Source organism: Ranitomeya imitator, chromosome 4 (genome assembly GCF_032444005.1).
Source record: "Ranitomeya imitator isolate aRanImi1 chromosome 4, aRanImi1.pri, whole genome shotgun sequence".
Taxonomy (NCBI): domain Eukaryota; kingdom Metazoa; phylum Chordata; class Amphibia; order Anura; family Dendrobatidae; genus Ranitomeya; species Ranitomeya imitator.
The window spans coordinates 605,572,446-605,591,394 of NC_091285.1; the positions used below are offsets into that span (position 1 = coordinate 605,572,446).

Consider the following 18,949-nt stretch of genomic DNA (forward strand, 5'->3'; position numbering starts at 1 on the left):
CATTGAAAAGTCAAATGGCGCTCCTTCGCTTCCGAGCTCTGTCATGCGCCCAAACAGTGGTTTACCCACACATATGGGGTATCGTTGTACTCAGGACAAATTGTACAACAACTTTTGGGGTCCATTTTCTCCTTTTACCCTTGATAAAATAAAACAAATTGGAGCTGAAGTAAATTTTTTGTGAAAAAAAGTTAAATGTTCATTTTTATTTAAACATTCCAAAAATTCCTGTGAAACACCTAAAGGGTTAATAAACTTCTTGAATGTGGTTTTGAGCACCTTGAGGGGTGCAGTTTTTAGAATGGTGTCACACTTGGGTATTTTCCATCATATACACCCCTCAAAATGACTTCAAATGAGATGTGGTCCCTAAAAAAAAAATGGTGTTGTAAAAATGAGAAATTGCTGGTCAACTTTTAACCCTTATAACTCCCTAACAAAAAAAAATTTTGGTTCCAAAATTGTGCTGATGTAAAGTAGACATGTGGGAAATGTTACTTACAGTTAGGGCCAGAAATATTTGGACAGTGACACAATTTTCGCGAGTTGGGCTCTGCATGCCACCACATTGGATTTGAAATGAAACCTCTACAACAGAATTCAAGTGCAGATTGTAACGTTTAATTTGAAGGCTTGAACAAAAATATGTGATAGAAAATGTAGGAATTGTACACATTTCTTTACAAACACTCCACATTTTAGGAGGTCAAAAGTAATTGGACAAATAAACATAACCCAAACAAAATATTTTTATTTTCAATATTTTGTTGCAAATCCTTTGGAGGCAATCACTGCCTTAAGTCTGGAACCCATGGACATCACCAAACGCTGGGTTTCCTCCTTCTTAATGCTTTGCCAGGCCTTTACAGCCGCAGCCTTCAGGTCTTGCTTGTTTGTGGGTCTTTCCGTCTTAAGTCTGGATTTGAGCAAGTGAAATGCATGCTCAATTGGGTTTAGATCTGGAGATTGACTTGGCCATTGCAGAATGTTCCACTTTTTGGCACTCATGAACTCCTGGGTAGCTTTGGATGTATGCTTGGGGTCATTGTCCATCTGTACTATGAAGCGCCGTCCAATCAACTTTGCAGCATTTGGCTGAATCTGGGCTGAAAGTATATCCCGGTACACTTCAGAATTCATCCGGCTACTCTTGTCTGCTCTTATGTCATCAATAAACACAAGTGATCCAGTGCCATTGAAAGCCATGCATGCCCATGCCATCACGTTGCCTCCACCATGTTTTACAGAGGATGTGGTGTGCCTTGGATCATGTGCCGTTCCCTTTCTTCTCCAAACTTTTTTCTTCCCATCATTCTGGTACAGGTTGATCTTTGTCTCATCTGTCCATAGAATACTTTTCCAGAACTGAGCTGGCTTCTTGAGGTGTTTTTCTGCAAATTTAACTCTGGCCTGTCTATTTTTGGTATTGATGAATGGTTTGCATCTAGATGTGAACCCTTTGTATTTACTGTCATGGAGTCTTCTCTTTACTGTTGACTTAGAGACAGATACACCTACTTCACTGAGAGTGTTCTGGACTTCAGTTGATGTTGTGAACGGGTTCTTCTTCACCAAATTAAGTATGCGGCGATCATCCACCACTGTTGTCATCCGTGGACGCCCAGGCCTTTTTGAGTTCCCAAGCTCACCAGTCAAATCCTTTTTTCTCAGAATGTACCCAACTGTTGATTTTGCTACTCCAAGCATGTCTATCTCTCTGATGGATTTTTTCTTTTTTTTCAGCCTCAGGATGTTCTGCTTCACCTCAATTGAGAGTTCCTTTGACCGCATGTTGTCTGCTCACAGCAACAGCTTCCAAATGCAAAACCACACACCTGGAATCCACCCCTGACCTTTTAACTACTTCATTGATTACAGGTTAACGAGGGAGACGCCTTCAGAGTTAATTGCAGCCCTTAGAGTCCATTGTCCAATTACTTTTGGTCCCTTGAAAAAGAGGACGCTATGCATTACAGAGCTATGATTCCTAAACCCTTTCTCCGATTTGGATGTGGAAACTATCATATTGCAGCTGGGAGTGTGCACTTTCAGCCCATATTATATATATAATTGTATTTCTGAACATGTTTTTGTAAACAGCTAAAATAACAAAACTTGTGTCACTGTCCAAATATTTCTGGCCCTAACTGTATTAAGTATTGTGTGTGACATATCTCTGTGATTTAATTGCATAAAAATTCAAAGTTGGAAAATTGCGAAATTTTCTAAATTTTCGCTAAATTTCCATTATTTTCACAAATAAACGCAGGTAATATCAAATAAATTTTACCACTATCATGAAGTACAATATGTAATGAGAAAACAATTTCAGAATCACCGGGATCCGTTGAAGCCTTCCAGAGTTATAACCTCATAAAGGGACAGTGGTCAGAATTGTAAAAATTGGCCCCGTCATTAACGTGCAAACCACCCTTGGGGTTAAAGGGGGTTAAACAGCACAAACCAAGCAGAACCAATCAGATTCTATAAAAAGCATGAAAAGTCTAACCTTTCATTTAATCCAAGCGGACCTTGCGCATTAGTGTGAAGGATCCATTTTGCCTCCTGTCTCAGAAGGATTCTTTTGTGGTCCCCTCCACTAGGTGGCAATATAACCACCTGCAAACCGCAGACAGCGGAGATTCGAATCATGTTTTTCATGGATATGCTTTATTAATCTGGGTGAGCCTTTGCCTGTAGAGATCGAATGAAAATGTTCTCTAAATCTTACGTAAACCGAACGTATAGTTTTTCCTATGTAGTAAAATGAACATGGACAAAAAGTAATGTACACCACATATTTAGTTTTGCAGGTGACTAAATCTCTTATTGTATGATGTATAGAGCCGATCTGCAGAGAGGTCCCCGTTAAATGATATTGACAAAAGTTACAAGCCCCGCATTTATAATTCCCTTTCGGGGTATAATTAGTTAACCAATTGGACTTAGGTTGAGAGATACAATGTTGCACTAGCATATCAGATAAATTGTTAGTTCTTTTATAAGAAAAGCGAGGGGTAATTTTGCCGCTTTTATTCAGAGTGCTGTCCGCAGCCAAAATGTGCCAATGCTTATGAATTGACGCATGGATCACAGAATCCAAAGAAGTGTGTTTGAAACAGAAATTAAAAAATGTTTTCTGTGTAGACAAATCTGACAAAAAATACTTTTTCTTCCTCAATAGATCAGACTGGGTTTTCATTTTAACACGCTGTTCAGACTCATGCAATAACTGTGGGGGATAACCTCTTTTCTCAAAACGCGTTTTTAAATCATCCAATTGTTGCTGAAAGCAGGTGTCATCATTATTGATTTTTCTTAATCGTAGCATCTGGCTGTAGGGCAAGCTTTTATTCGTGAAATAAGGATGAGCAGAATCGAAATGTAATACCGAATTAGAAGCAGTAGATTTTCTATATACTTTTGTTGTGATAATGTCATTGCGGATTTGAAGATCAATGTCCAAAAAATTAAGTTTATCATGCCCATAACAAGACGTGAAGGGTTTCATGGCCTATCCCCCTGAAAATTCATCTCATTTTGATGATGTGCAAACATTATTGGATATTTCCAGCGGGGCTGCTAGACACGGCCAGGGAGCACCATTCCCCCCATGCACCAGCGACCGGGCCTGAATCCTCTCGGGTGGCGGCATCAGACGGCAGCATTTCGGACGGCGGGTCCGGGTCTGGGCCTACAGGACACTAGGCGGTCACCTCGGCTGACGGGGTCAGCACGGTCCCCTCTGCAGGGGGCGGATTGGTTGGAGCTGTATTGCGGAGCGAAGTTCACATCCGGGAGGGCCCAAGGACGGCTTCGGGATCAAGAGATGGCTGGATGGCGACAGCGTCTGTGGCTGGGGGGAACACAGCTCCCCTGCAGCCTGGTGAGAATCCATCTATGTATTGTTTGTCCCCGGCGTTTTCGATGCCGACTTTGACTTCTGTGGATCGGGTTGGGGGGTATGTAGAGTGGGGTGATGGAGTCGGTATGCGGGTGGATGTGAGTCGTGAAGGGGTGGGGGAGTTGTTGTCGGGTGTACGAGAGCTGTTGTCACGGTTGGGCAGTGGTAGGCCAGGGCCGTCCCCTTTGTCAGCTTGGGTCGGATCGTCTGAACCGGGGTTGGCGTTATCCGGCAGCAGGTCTGCCGAACCGGGCAAGTCGACCGAGCTGGTCTCGGTATCTGTGCAGACTGAAAAAGAGAAAGAGGGGGGCATTCGGCTGGATGATAAGGCGCGTGGTGAGGTGTATGTTTGCTTTGAAGTGCCGTTAGGGGCGCACTTGAAAAAGGAGGTGCGTGAAAAGATTTGGAAGGACGAGTATGTGGAGATATTTTTGCTTTTGCCGTTGGAAAAATGTAACCTTGATAAGAGTAAAAAGGAGGATAGTAAGAAGGAGGATGAGGAAAAGTGGCGATGGCATCTTATTCCTCAGATGTTTGTAAATTGGCTTCAGGCATTCGCGATTTTGGCAAGCGTTATTGGCGAGAAGGCTCCCGAGAAATGCTCTGCCTTGTTTTGTTATATGGATTCCATAGGTGAGGCGCATAGGGCCTATGGTGGTCAAGCATGGTTACGATACGATGAGCAGTTCCGGCAGCGGAAGGCGGTTCGTCCTGCGATCCGGTGGGACCAGAAGGACATTGGTTTGTGGTTGCGGGTGATGGTGCCAACGAAGTTTGGTCACTCCTTTCAAAGCGGGGCCGGAACTTTCGGCCAAAGCGCTTCGCAAGGTTCATCTTCAGGAACCGGGGGTCAGTCGGGACAATCCGGCGGTCAGAAGCACGGCGTTTGTTGGCAGTTCAGCGAGGGCCAGTGTAAGTTCGGAGCGACTTGTAAGTTCAAGCATTTGTGCTCGAACTGCAACGGCGCTTCACACGGCGCCTCCAAGTGTTTTAAGAAAAAAGGGAAGCCAGAGGGGAATTCCAATGGGGAGGATTTTTTCACGTAGATTGGCTAGCGCTATGGCCGGGATTACCGCCCCACATCATTTTGTTCGTTTGTCGTCCAAACACAAGGCCGACTTGGAGGTTTGGGACCGTTTTTTGTCCTGTTACAACGGGCAATCATTGTTGATGGAGGAAGCAGTGGGTAACGTTGACTTGGATTTGTTTACCGATGCGTCAGGCGGTATTGGATTTGGGCCATTTTTCGGGGGCCGTTGGTGTGCTGCTAGATGGCCGGAAGCTTGGTTTGCATCAAGGTTGGTGCGGAACATTACTTTGTTGGAGATTTTTCCGATTTTGGTGGCGGTGCAGCTTTGGGGTGATGATTTTCGAAATAAAAGGGTTCGTTTTAATTGTGATAATATGGTGGTCGTGTGTGCCATTAACAGTTTGACGACAGCGTCGCCCCCTGTGATCAGGGTTCTTCGGCAGTTGGTTTTGTCTTGTTTATCCTTGAATGCTTATTTCATGGCATCACACGTGCCCGGTGTTAATAACTGCATTGCCGATTCTCTGTATCGTTTCCAGTGGGAGCGTTTTCGGTAGCTGGCTCTGGAGGCCGAGGAGACAGGGCTGGAATGCCCAGCAGAGCTTTGGAGCGTGGTGTCTGTGCTGCAGAACCTTTAATTCAAACATCCTTGGTGCCGAGTACATGGTCATGTTATCAGGCGGTATGGAGCACTTGGGAGAGCTGGTTGGCGTCTTGTGGTGTTGCGGGTACTGGTTGGGACCAAGTGGGGGCATTGTTGTTATGGATGAGGCATGGGACGGACCAGGGATGGTCGGAAGCAAAGGTTGATAGGACTTTAGCGGCTTTAGCTTTTGGTTTCAGGCTCCGGCGCCTACAAGACTTGACAAAGTCTTTTTTGCTAAAGCAAGCTGCGAAGGAGTTGAGAAGATCAGGTAGCCGAGGCGATCGCAGGCGCCCGGTGTCTTTTTAGATGTTGGAGCGGTTGGGGGCACGTCTGGGTGATATATGTGTTTCCAGCTTCGAGGTTGCGCTATTTCACCTAGCTTTTTTGTTGACTTTTTATGGAGCTTTGAGGGTTGGGGAGTTGGTGTCTCCTACTACAGTTCGTCAAGGGGGCCTTTGGGCGGGGGACTTTTTTGTTTCCGAGGGGTCATTGCAATTTTGGATTTGGAAGTCTAAGACAGATCAGACAGGACGGGGTAAAAAGGTGGTTTTGGGCGCTGTTCCCGGTTCCGCTATGTGTCCTGTCCGTTGCTGGCAGGATTTTGATAGGCTTCACCCGCATGGTGATGGGCCTTTGTTATGTCACGAGGACGGGTATTTTCTGTCTAAATATCAGTTTGTAGTGGTTTTTCGGCAGTCTTTGGAGGCCATCATTGTGGATTCTTCCAGGTTCGCCTCGCATTCTTTTCGGATCGGGGCCGCTACAGAGGCGGCGCATAGCGGATTGCCTCCTGCGGTGGTACAGAGGACAGGGCGGTGGGAGTCCGGCCGTTATCGGAGTTATGAGAGGCTGGGGACTGTTCGGTCATTGTACTTGTTGTTGGCACGTGTCTAAGTTGTTTATGTTTTTCAGGTTCATCCTCGCTGTTGGTGTGGATTGTCGGCCACTCTTATGTGTACTGGGGCGCAAAGCGGGCAGACGTCCGACAGGATGGAAGACAGCTCAGCTTTTCCAGGGACGTGGCCGTCATCAGGTGGTTGGGGTATCGGGGCTTAGGTTAGAACAGAGTCCTGCAGGAAGTACACAATGGCGTTCGGTTAGACAGGCCTCCCGACATTTTGGTTTTACACGTTGGAGGAAACGACTTGGGAGTTCGTCCTTGTCGTGAGTTGATCCGGGACATTATACCTGACTTGCTACGGTTATGGGTTTCCTTTCGGGACATGTCTATTGTATGGTCGGAGATTGTTCCACGGAAATCCTGGAGGCACGCTAGGTCGGTGGACAAGATTAATAAAGCCCGCATCAGGGTGAATCGGGCCGTGTCTGGTTTTGTCGTGCGGAACGGGGGTTTTGTCGTGCGGAACGGGGGCTTTGCCGTGCGTCATTTTGAGTTGGAGCGTGGTGGTGACCAATGTCTTTGGGTGATGGCGTTCATCTGAATGATGGCGTTCATCTGATTTGTGGGCCCTCGGGCTGCAGTCTGGAATTGAACGAGCCATAGCGTTTAAGGTTGGTGGGGTCTCGGGTACTTGAGGGGGTCAAGTATTTTCGTAGTGGCGGGGGGAGAGGTCCTTGGAGTTGGTGCTAAATTGGCCTGGTGGGTCCGTCAGGATACGGATTCTCCAGTTGGTATAAGTTTTGGTTGCGGGTCTGGTGATTTGGGGGAATCTTGGTAACGGTGGGCCAGATTCCTAAGTTGGAAGTGGACAAGGGTAACCCTTTGGGGTATTTTGGTGCTCTCGAGCCTGTGGGGTAATGGCTGAGAGTAATCTACAGTTGGTCTCTTGTCCACTTGTTTATACTATGGTTAACACCAGATTTTTTAGCTTCAAGGACCCCTTCCCAGATCATGTTACGATTATATGTTTTGTTTGTTTATAATAAAGGCCGCTGTTTCCAATTATATCCAACTTGAGACTCATGTCGTTATTCGGAGGTTGGGAAGGAAAGGGGGTTCAGAGACCCCTTGGGGAGACACTTATCCATGGTGGTCGACAATACCAATGTCAAGACCAGGCTGGAGTGAGCCACCCCACCCCCTCCCCTGGGCAGCATACATGAAAGTCGCCATGACAGGGGGTTTGGAGCATGAAGAAGGGGGCTTGGGGTTCGCTCCTAGGGGAGGGTTAATGCTGGCCAGAGAGGGTATGGGGTGAGTGGGGGGAGGAGCCGATCACTTCCCGCTCTGAGGACCTGTGAGCAGTCCCGCCCACCCGCCCTTTATATTTGTGTGGTTGATAATTTCAGTTGGCTTTCTGTTTTCGGGTCATAGTGGCTGTAGGCGAGGGGAGGGGTCCTTGGAGTTGGTGCTAAATTGGCCTGGGGGGTCCGACGGGATACGGATTCTCCAGTTGGTATAAGTTTTGGTTGCGGGTCTGGTGATTTGGGGGAATCTTGGTAACGGTAGGCCAGATTCCTAAGTTGGAAGTGGACAAGGGTAACCCTTCGGGGTATTTTGGTGCTCTCGAGCCTTTGGGGTAACGGCTGAGAGTAATCTACGGTTGGTCTGTTGGCCACTTGTTTATACTTTGGTTAATACCAGACTTTTAGCTTCAAGGACCCCTTCCCAGATCATGTTACGGTTATATGTTTTGTTTGTTTATAATAAAGGCCGCTGTGGCCAATTATATCCAACTTGAGACTCATGTCGTTATTCGGAGGTTGGGAAGGAAAGGGGGGTCGGAGACCCCTCGGGGAGACACTTATTCACGGTGGTCGACAATACCAGTGTCAAGTCGTACTTGATAAGGACTATTATATACAAGAAGAAAAATGTAGAGAATGGGGTTCTAACCGCGAAAGAGGGAGAGAAATTATTGCCGGCTTTTCCTTGTATCCCACATTGGTATACAATACCGAAAATACATAAGTCGCTTTCCCAACCGCCCGGACGTCCAATAGTGTCCGGGTTGAATTCTATTACGGAACCGCTTTCCCAATATTTAGATTGGTGTTTAAAACCTTTGTTGCAGCAGATCCCTTCTTTTGTGCGTGATTCTGGAGACTTCCTTAGAATTTTACAATCAGTAGAATGGCAACCTAGCTTTGCTTTAACATCCATTGACATTGACAGTCTTTACACCAGAATCCCACATATTCAGGGTATTGCTGCAGTAGAAAGGATTCTACTCAACTCTGATAAATCTCCTTTGTTCATTTCCTTCATATTGGAGGGTCTTGATTTTGTCTTGTCCCATAACGCTTTTAAATTTCTTGACCAATGGTTCTTACAAGTGGTCGGAACCGCTATGGGTACTCCAGTAGCATGCGTTTTCGCGAATTTATTTTTGTCAGCATTCGAGGAGAAATTCATTACAAGTGTAAAAAATCCCTTCCTGAAACGTATAAAACACTACATACGTTACGTGGATGATATTTTCATTATTTGGGACGGAGATCAATCCATTTTTGAACAATTTGTAGCATACTTAAATTTCACCAATGATGAAAATATGCGCTTCATGTCTTGTTATGGACATGATAAACTTAATTTTTTGGACATTGATCTTCAAATCCGCGATGACATTATCACAACAAAAGTATATAGAAAATCTACTGCTTCTAATTCGGTGTTACATTTCGATTCTGCTCAACCTTATTTCACAAAAAAAGCTTGCCCTACAGCCAGATGCTACGATTAAGAAAAATCAATAATGATGACACCTGCTTTCAGCAACAATTGGATGATTTAAAAACTCGTTTTGAGAAAAGAGGTTATCCCCCACAGTTATTGCATGAGTCTGAACAGCGTGTTAAAATTAAAACCCAGTCTGATCTATTGAGGAAGAAAAAGTCTTTTTTGTCAGATTTGTCTACACAGAAAACATTTTTTAATTTCTGTTTTAAACACACTTCTTTGGATTCTGTGATCCATGCATCAATTCGTAAGCATTGGCACATTTTGGCTACGGAGAGCACTCTGAATAAACGCGGCAAAATTACCCCTCGCTTTTCTTATAAAAGAACTAACAATTTATCTGATATGCTAGTGCAACATCGTATCTCTCAACCTAAGTCCAATTGGTTAACTAATTATACCCCGAAAGGGAATTATAAATGCGGGGCTTGTAACTTTTGTCAATATCATTTAACGGGGACCTTAGGGTTAGGGCAGATCGGCGCTATACATCATACAATAAGAGATTTAATCACCTGCAAAACTAAATATGTGGTGTACATTATTTTTTGTCCATGTTCATTTTATTACATAAGAAAAACAATACGTTCGGCTTTTGTAAGATTTAGAGAACATTTTCATTCGGTCTCTACAGGTAAAGGCTCACTCAGATTAATAAAGCATATCCATGAAAAACATGATTTGAACCCCCGCTGTCTGCGGTTTGCAGGCTTGGAGGTGATTAAATTGCCACCTAGTGGAGGGGACCACAATAGAATCCTTCTGAGACAGGAGGCAAAATGGATCCTTCGCACTAATGCGCAAGGTCTGCTTGGATTAAATGAAAGGTTAGACTTTTCATGCTTTTTATAGAATCTGATTGGTTCTGCTTGGTTTGTGCTGTTTAAATTCTGCAGTTAATGTAATATGTTTTTATTCTCATGTTTTGTCATTTCATATGAATAGTTTTTATTGAATTGTCTTTTTTTCATAGCACTTTTCACTTTTATGCAAATATTGACACAGGTGCTGTCTAATGATATGCAAATATTGACATGTGTATTGGTTTAAAAGAAATGACATACTACTTTGTCTATCTGGACTCGTGGAAGCGTGCATAACGCGAAACGGCCGTCGTCCTGTTTCCCTGCCTGTATCATCTGCCCTGTACCTGCTTGTTTCACCTTGTCCATGCAATTCGTTTGAAATAAAGGACTAAGGTTTTTATTGTCACTGGATTTTGAAGTGTTGCTGCATTTTTTTTTCCCTCGCTTCTATTGGATTTCCTCATGTGCATTTCATGTCATGCACCTTCAACACCGTGAACTGTGTTTCTGCATTGATGCCTGTGGTTCAGAGACCACTCTATCACACCAGTGAGTAAAGCACACTACTCAGTGCCGTTCTTTTTTCTTTCTTTTTACTTTTCACACATGTGAAATACATTAGGTGAAAACAATGCAAACACAAAATATTGCAGTTGGTTAAGTTAAATCAAGCAAAATGCATTTGGTATTTGAAATGTGCAACTTTGACCTTGAAAAGAATTCACATAATGGTTTAAAACACAACTTGTGCTGATTTCAATTCAAGCTGTTTTTGGAAACCGGATCAGAGAAAAAGTGCACTGTTTACGGAGATACTGCAATAACCGGTCAAGCCGTGGAGTGGTCAGAGCGAGCTTGTTTTCCATCTCCCTGTTCTAAAAATCTATTTAATATATGGTCCCCAAATAGGGGACGTATCAGAAATCAAACTGATGAGAACAGATACTACACTTGATATTAGCCAAAAGGCCAAGAAGCGATAGCCAGAAATGGTTTTACACTTGTGCCACACCAAAGCCTAAAACAGATACCCTTTGTGGAGCAGCAAGGGGGTGAAGTCCCACCAGAGGTGAAATATTCCCCCCAGGCCAATAGCTGGGTACCCCAAGCACCTTCCAGGCAAGCAACCAGCTGGAACGCCACACCTGACCTCAGCCAAAAGGCGATAACCAGAAATGGTTTTGTGCACTTGTGCCACACCAAGGCCTAAAACTGATACCCTTTGTGGAGATGGAGCAAAAGATTGCCCCGAGGGTGACATTTTAGCAAACTGGATACATTCACAATGACAGTTCTGACGTTTACTCAAGCTGTGAGCCACACATTTTTTATCTGCACAGCTCAACCCATTTTAACTCACCCTCCCTCTCTCCCCCCCCTTTTGTTCCAATGTGCACAACTGAGTACCAAGAGGAGGGCGAAAGGGAAATTCAAAAATCAAACAAACGAGCAGTCTTCTCTTAGCTCCCTCTCCTGATGCTGGGTATAGACCCTACTGCCTTCCATGCTACCTTCTGCTGCTTCAGCAGCAGACTGAAGATGACTGCCACCGCACAGCTATTTATAGGCCAAGACCCATTGTGACATGTGAGGGTTCTAAAGGCCAAGGGCCCATTGTGATATATGAGGGTTCCAAATGCCAAGGGCCCATTGTGACATGTGAGGGTTCTAAAAGCCAAAGACCCATTGTGACACGTGAGGGTTCCAAAGGCCAAGGGCCCATTGTGACATGTAGGGTTCTAAAGGCCAAGGGCCCATTGTGACACATGAGGGTTCCAAAGGCCAAAGGTCCATTGTGACACGTAACGGTTCTAAAGGCCAAGGGCCCATTGTGACACGACACGTGAGGGTTCCAAAGGCCAAGGGCCTATTGTGACTTGTGAGGGTTGCAAAGGCCAAGGGCCCATTGTGACACGTGAGGGTTCCAAAGGTCAAGGGCCATTGTGACACGTGAGGGTTCTAAATGCCAAAGGCTCATTGTGACACATGAGGGTTCCAAAGTTCAAGCTCTTAATGTGACACGGAGGGTTCTAAAGGCCGAGGGCCCATTGTGACACGTGAGGGTTCCAAAGGCCAAGGGCCCATTGTGACACGGAGGGTTCTAAAGGCCAAGGGCCCATTGTGACATGTGAGGGTTCCAAAGGCCAAGGGCCCATTGTGACACATGAGGGTTCTAAAGGCCAAGGGCCCATTGTGACACGTGAGGGTTCCAAAGATCAAGGGCCCATTGTGACACCTGAGGGTGCTAAAGGCCAAGGGCCCATTGTGACACGTGAGGGTTCCAAAGGCCAAGGGCCCATTGTGATACGTAAGGGTTCCAAAGGCCAAGTGCCCATTGTGATACGTGAGGTTTCCAAAGGCCAAGGGCCCATTGTGATACGTAAGGGTTCCAAAGGCCAAGGGCCCATTGTGATACGTGAGGTTTCCAAAGGCCAAGGGCCCATTGTGACACGTGAGGGTTGTAAAGGCCAAGGGCCCATTGTGACATGTGAGGGTTCCATGCACAGATTCTATCTAATGCAGGTGGTTGCTAAAAGCAATAGAATACTCACACAGGTGTAAATAGGCAGCATATTCAAGATCAGCATAGACACACTTTTTTCAAATACATATACACCAAATTAGAAAGTTGGTGGTCCACAAGAGGGAGACAATGTTTTAAAAAAGAAATCATACTGTCAGAAATGTGGTATGTATGGCAGAACTACTCATGGGATACTTAACTTAAAACATTAAGTGCTGATGGCAACTTTGTAGATGGTATATTTGCAACAATGTAACAAAGGCCAAATACATGTCTACATCTTAAAACACCTGCTACATCCAGTAAAGATAGATAGAAAGATAGATAGATTGATTAATAATTATGTATTGAATATAATACAATGCTTGATATACATAGGTGAAAACAATGCACACACAAAATATTGCAGTTGGTCACGTTAAATCAAGCAAAATGCATTTGGTATTTGAAATGTGCAACTTTGACCCTGAAAAGAATTCACATAATGGTTTAAAACACAACTTGTGCTGATTTCAATTCAAGCTGTTTTTGGAAACCGGATCAGAGCAGGAGTGCACTGTTTCCGGAGATACTACAATAACGGGTCAATGTGTGGAGTGGACAGAGCAAGCTCTTTTTTCATCTCCCTGTTCTAAAAATCCATTAAGTATATGGTCTCCAAACAGGGGACATATCAGATATCAAACTGATAAGAACAGATATTACACTTGATATTGAGCGGCGGCGACAACGACGATGACGGATGCCAAAGGAAGCGTCTATGTCTGTTAGACACATTATATGCAAGAGACACAAGCCCCTTCTAAAGATATTTCTAAACGTTTACTTCCATGCCTTCTATAATGGCCACTTAAATTAGAGACTTCAGCAGCATGTCTATAATTTGAATAATTATTCTAATATTTGTTAATTTATTCAGAAAATGTATGCATATCTAAAATTTCATTCACGCTTTTATCCATTGCTACTTTGCTACTTCAAATGAAATTCTATCTCTAACTAAAATAGACTGCGCTGAGAATGGAATCAACATGTAAGGTTCTTATCAGTAGTGTTGGGCAGTCTGATTCTTTTTGCTGATGTGGCATTGTGCTGTGTAAAACCATTTTTGGTTATCGCTTCTCAGTAGGGTTGAGCGACCTTGACCTTTTTAGAGTCGAGCCGTGTTTCGCGAAACCCGACTATCTTAGAAGTCGAGTCGAGTGGAATCGGCCGATTATCGTGAAAAGTCGGGTATCGCCCGAAACACGAAACCCAATGCAAGTCAATGGGGGAGCATAGTCGGCAGTGAGTGGAGGCAGGAAAACACCTACACTGCCCATTTTAATGGCAAAAACATCCATTCTTGTTACAGAAGCTTGTCAATCGTAATTTACCTTATAATAATTGGAAGGCATTTGAAATTGGGGGTCATTTGGCTAAAGTTGGGGGGGGTAGGGCTGGTTCAAGTAATTAGTGGGCCCAGGAAATCTGGAACACGTCACGGCAGTGGAGCAGGGAGAGGTAAGTATTTCAACTTTGCAAGTGCAGAGATCCTGAGCAAGCAGGGGGGGCCCACTCGTTGGCATTGGCACTGGCACAGGGCCCCTCAAAGTACAGCGGTGTGTTTGCACGGCGGGGGCGCCTCCCACCGGCAGCAACACTTTTGCGTACTATGAGAGGCCCTGTGCCAGTGACGTCGCCAACTAGTATTCCTCCCCTCACCTGATGAAGGAACCTGCACTTTCATCTGCACCTTCCTCTTTGTCCCCGTGTAAGGTGGTATGGTATGCGGGAAGAGGAACCTGACTTTCAGCAGGGTCACAATCTTGCTGTGTAGCGTGCACGGGGAATTTTGCGTTATGGGTCAATGTACCAGCAGACTCATCTATCACTGGCTGGGCAATGGGCAGGATGAGGAGGAAACACAGATATAGGCCCAAAGAATAAAGTGGGCTAAATGCAGTTCAAAATTGGTAACACAGGACTAACCAGGGGGCATTGCAGTGGAGGACAACTGGAATGAGAGGCTGACACAGAGAGTAGGCCCAAATCAGTAAGTAGTCGAAATGCAGTTCAAAATTGGGAACCGTAGTAAACAGGCGGCACAGCTTTGTTCAGTGGAGGAGAACAGCAAGGAGTGGCAGACACCGATAGTAGGCCCCAACCCAACTAGTAGGCCAAATGCAGTCTAACATTAACAACTACTTAACGAGAGCCTGAAAATGGAATTTCAGGACAGGAAACCAGGAGAACAGCAAGGAGCGGCAGACACTGTTAGTAGGCCCCAAACCAACTAGTACGCCAAATGCAGTTGTTCCATTTAACCACTATTTAACAAGAGCCTGAAGATAGAAGCTCAGGAAAGGCAACCTGGAGAACACTTTGGAGTGGAACACACCGTCTCTACACCCCATACCCAATTTGTAGGCCTAATGCAGTGTAGTTTCCAACAACTACTAAACGAGAGCCAGAAGATCAAAGCAATGGAGAGGAAACCTGGGGAACACCTTGGAGTGTAACACACCATCTCTCTACACCCCATACTCAATTTGTAGGCCTAATGCAGTGTAGTTTCCAACAACTACTAAACGAGAGCATTAAGATCGAAGCAATGGAGAGGAAACCTGGGGAACACCTTGGAGTGGAACACACCATCTCTCTACACCCCATACCCATTTTGTAGGCCTAATGCAATGTAGTTTCCAACAACTACTAAACGAGAGCCTGAAGATAGAAGCTCAGGAAAGGCAACCTGGAGAACACCTTGGAGTGGAACACACCGTCTCTACACCCCATACCCAATTTGTAGGCCTAATGCAGTGTAGTTTCCAACAACTACTAAACGAGAGCATTAAGATCGAAGCAATGGCGAGGAAACCTGGGGAACACCTTGGAGTGGAACACACCATCTCTCTACACCCCATACCCAATTTGTAGGCCTAATGCAGCGTAGTTTCCAACAACTACTAAACGAGAGCCAGAAGATCGAAGCAATGGAGAGGAAAACTGGGGAACACCTTGGAGTGTAACACACCATCTCTCTACACCCCATACCCAATTTGTAGGCCTAATGCAGCGTAGTTTCCAACAACTACTAAACGAGAGCATGAAGATCGAAGCAATGGAGAGGAAACCTGGGGAACACCTTGGAGTGGAACACACCATCTCTCTACACCCCATACCCAATTTGTAGGCCTAATGCAGCCTAGTTTCCAACAACTACTAAACGAGAGCCTGAAGATCGAAGCAATGGAGAGGAAACCTGGGGAACACCTTGGAGTGGAACACACCATCTCTCTACACCCCATACCCAATTTGTAGGCCTAATGCAGTGTAGTTTCCAACAACTACTAAACGAGAGCATTAAGATTGAAGCAATGGAGAGGAAACCTGGGGAACACCTTGGAGTGGAACACACCATCTCTCTACACCCCATACCCAATTTGTAGGCCTAATGCAGTGTAGTTTTCTACAACTACTAAACGAGAGTCGGAAGACCGAAGCAATGTGGATGAAACCTGGGGCACACCTTGGGGCGGCAGACACCGTTAGTAGGCCCTACCAAAGTTGTACCCCCAATGCAGTTTTAAAATTCCTAGAGGCTGAAAACAAGACTATTGACGCTCAACTTTTTTCAAAGGAACACAGCTGAATTGAGTGGCGCAGACAGACACAGGTAGTAGGCCTTAAATCAAAAATGTGGCTCACTGCAGCTTAAAAAAGTTACAGGGGTACACAGGCAGCATTGCTCTGGGCAGTGGAGGACAATTTCAATAGTGGACCGCAGACAGACTTTGTACGCCTACTATTAAAAAAATGATGCTCTATGCAATTAAAAATTGGTTCCAGGGGTCCACGGGCAGCAGTGGTGTGGTCAGTGGACGAGTATTGGAAGGAGGGACCGCAGACAGGCGTAGTAGGCCTAACATAACATAATTAGGCTGTAGGCACTTTAAAAATGGTTCCAGGGGTACACGGGCAGCAGTGGTGTGGTCAGCGGAGGAAAATTTGAATTAGGGAATGCAGACAGACTTTGTAGGCTGTCCCCTGTGGACCATGCATCCAACACATTAACCCAGTGCGCCGTAATGGACATGTAATTTTTTGTGGACATGCCTACTGGTCCATGCGTCTCTTGTCAGGTGCACCTTTCTACTGTTTGATTGCCTGAGTGCTATGACAATGCAGACTTTTTCATGCCGGTGGAGGGCTGGGATGGCTTTTCTCGCAAAAGAAATGTCGACTGGGTAGCTTGAACCGTGGTACAGCGTAGTTCATCTGGGCTTTCTAAATATAAAACAAAGAAAAAAAGGAGGCTCCATGCACTTTCAGCTGGGTTCCAGGGGTACACGGCCAGCATTGGTCTGGTCAGTGGAGGCCTAGTGGAAGGATTGACCGCAGACAGGCATCGAAGGCCTAACATAATAACAGATGGCTGTAGGCAATTTTAAATTGGTTCCAGGAGAACACGGGCAGCAGTGACCTGGTCAGTGTAGTAGTAGTAGTAGAAAGAACGGACCGCAGACAGGCTTCGAAGGCCTAACATAAAAAAATTGGGCTGGCTGTAGGCAATTTAAAATTGGTTCCAGGGGAACACGGGCAGCAGTGGTCTGGTCAGTGGAGGCCTAGTGGAAGGAGTGACCGCAGACAGGCATCGAAGGCCTAACATAATAACAGATGGCTGTAGGCAATTTTAAATTGGTTCCAGGGGAACACGGGCAGCAGTGGCCTGGTCAGTGTAGTAGTAGTAGAAAGAACGAACCGCAGACAGGCTTCGAAGGCCTAACATAAAAAAAATTGGGCTGTAGGCACTTTATAATTGGTTCCAGGGGTACACGGGCAGCAGTGGTCTGGTCAGTGGAGGCCTAGTGGAAGGAGTGACCGCAGACAGGCATCGAAGGCCTAACATAATAACAGATGGCTGTAGGCAATTTTAAATTGGTTCCAGGGGACCACGGGCAGCAGTGGCCTGGTCAGTGTAGTAGTAGTAGAAAGAACGGACCGCAGACAGGCTTCGAAGGCCTAACATAAAAAAATTGGGCTGTAGGCACTTTATAATTGGTTCCAGGGCTACACGGGCAGCAGTGGTCTGGTCAGTGGAGGCCTAGTGGAAGGAGTGACCGCAGACAGGCATCGAAGGCCTAACATAATAACAGATGGCTGTAGGCAATTTTAAATTGGTTCCAGGGGAACACGGGCAGCAGTGGTCTGGTCAGTGGAGGCCTAGTGGAAGGAGTGACCGCAGACAGGCATCGAAGGCCTAACATAATAACAGATGGCTGTAGGCAATTTTAAATTGGTTCCAGGGGAACACGGGCAGCAGTGGCCTGGTCAGTGTTGTAGTAGTAGAAAGAACGGACCGCAGACAGGCTTCGAAGGCCTAACATAAAAAAATTGGGCTGGCTGTAGGCAATTTAAAATTGGTTCCAGGGGAACACGGGCAGCAGTGGTCTGGTCAGTGGAGGCCTAGTGGAAGGAGTGACCGCAGACAGGCATCGAAGGCCTAACATAATAACAGATGGCTGTAGGCAATTTTAAATTGGTTCCAGGGGAACACGGGCAGCAGTGGCCTGGTCAGTGTAGTAGTAGTAGAAAGAACGGACCGCAGACAGGCTTCGAAGGCCTAACATAAAAAAATTGGGCTGGCTATAGGCAATTTAAAATTGGTTCCAGGGGAACACGGGCAGCAGTGGTCTGGTCAGTGGAGGCCTAGTGGAAGGAGTGACCGCAGACAGGCATCGAAGGCCTAACATAATAACAGATGGCTGTAGGCAATTTTAAATTGGTTCCAGGGGAACACGGGCAGCAGTGGCCTGGTCAGTGTAGTAGTAGTAGTAGAAAGAACGGACCGCAGACAGGCTTCGAAGGCCTAACATAAAAAAATTGGGCTGGCTGTAGGCAATTTAAAATTGGTTCCAGGGGAACACGGGCAGCAGTGGTCTGGTCAGTGGAGGCCTAGTGGAAGGAGTGACCGCAGACAGGCATCGAAGGCCTAACATAATAACAGATGGCTGTAGGCAATTTTAAATTGGTTCCAGGGGAACACGGGCAGCAGTGGCCTGGTCAGTGTCGTAGTAGTAGAAAGAACGGACCGCAGACAGGCTTCGAAGGCCTAACATAAAAAAATTGGGCTGTAGGCACTTTATAATTGGTTCCAGGGGAACACGGGCAGCAGTGGTCTGGTCAGTGGAGGCCTAGTGGAAGGAGTGACCGCAGACAGGCATCGAAGGCCTAACATAATAACAGATGGCTGTAGGCAATTTTAAATTGGTTCCAGGGGAACACGGGCAGCAGTGGCCTGGTCAGTGTAGTAGTAGTAGAAAGAACGGACCGCAGACAGGCTTCGAAGGCCTAACATAAAAAAATTGGGCTGGCTGTAGGCAATTTAAAATTGGTTCCAGGGGAACACGGGCAGCA

At 45.7% G+C, this 18,949-nt stretch overlaps 2 non-coding genes across 2 annotated transcripts; both read right to left on the bottom strand.

Annotated features, from left to right (window-relative positions):
- Positions 1-10,816: 10,816 nt before the first annotated feature.
- Positions 10,817-11,007, bottom strand: LOC138678047 (U2 spliceosomal RNA). The gene has a single exon (XR_011321428.1). It is a non-coding gene; the product is annotated as a U2 spliceosomal RNA (small nuclear RNA).
- Positions 11,008-13,096: 2,089 nt separating this feature from the next.
- Positions 13,097-13,287, bottom strand: LOC138678059 (U2 spliceosomal RNA). The gene has a single exon (XR_011321439.1). It is a non-coding gene; the product is annotated as a U2 spliceosomal RNA (small nuclear RNA).
- Positions 13,288-18,949: the final 5,662 nt, after the last annotated feature.